The sequence below is a fragment of the Nyctereutes procyonoides genome, unplaced genomic scaffold (assembly GCF_905146905.1).
Source record: "Nyctereutes procyonoides isolate TBG_1078 unplaced genomic scaffold, NYPRO_anot_genome, whole genome shotgun sequence".
Classification (NCBI taxonomy): domain Eukaryota; kingdom Metazoa; phylum Chordata; class Mammalia; order Carnivora; family Canidae; genus Nyctereutes; species Nyctereutes procyonoides.
In genome coordinates this window covers 89,910,031-89,911,088 of record NW_026575125.1, presented here as the reverse complement: position 1 = coordinate 89,911,088, position 1,058 = coordinate 89,910,031, and positions in this window count along the sequence as shown.

The following is a 1,058-nucleotide window of genomic DNA, read 5'->3' as shown; positions in this document are numbered from 1 at the left end:
GACTGGCTGAGCCACCCAGGTGCCCCTCCTGCCTTCATTTTAAATGAAGTTTCCTTTTATCAATTTTCACAAGTGTTCCAGTGTGACTATAACACGATTTATTTCCCCATTTTCCTCTTGATCGGCATTTGGATAGTTTCCAGTTCAGGGCCTTTACAGAGCTGCTCTGAACATCTTGGTACATATCTTTTGTTGAACATGTGTATGCATTTCATTACAAGTGATTTAGTTTTCATTTTATATTTCTCAGGATGTATAGACATAACAAAAATGTTTTTATAACGAGAAGAAAGCTAATTAAAATTTCTACAAGGAACATGTGTTTATAATCAGAAAAAAAAATTTTTAAGGAACAGGAAAAGTAAACAACTTTCAGGGTTAAAATGGAGCCACTCACATATGTTGCTTTATTTTTTAAGTGGGATGTTTATTTATTTTTTTAAAAGATTTTATTCATTTATTCACGAGATAGAGAGAGAGGCAGAGACACAGGCAGAGGGAGAAGCAGGCTCCATGCAGGGAGCCTGATGTGGGAATCAATCCTGGGACTCCAGGATCAAGCCCTGGGCCAAAGGCAGGCACTAAACCACTGAGCCACCCAGGGATCCCTTTTTTTTTTTAACTGGGGTGTTTAATATAAGCCTTCAAAGGTGTCTCATGGAACCCAAGGGCAGGGGACAGCCATGCTTTAAGAAGAACCAGAACCAGGGTCTTGAAAGCCATTAAGAAGCCAGGCAGTCTGTGCTCCCTCTGGGGCCTTTCTTTCAGCTTCTTTCTGAATGTCCACTTTATTCTTGTCCTCCTTGGCAGACCTGTTTCCTCTGCTTCTCTTAGAGCAAAGCCAAACATGGCATCCACTCTGTCCCAGAGAGAACTGGGTAGGAATCTCTAAATCCCGACAGCAAGATCATGAGAGGGTGAGCCTGATTGGCCCAGCCAAGAATCAGTCAACTATAGATGAATGGCAGGGTTCTGTGTGTGCAAGCATGACTGCCCAGTGGGTGGGCCGGTGCCTAGAGAGAGCCTTATGGACTGAAGCGACATATCCCAAGAGCATC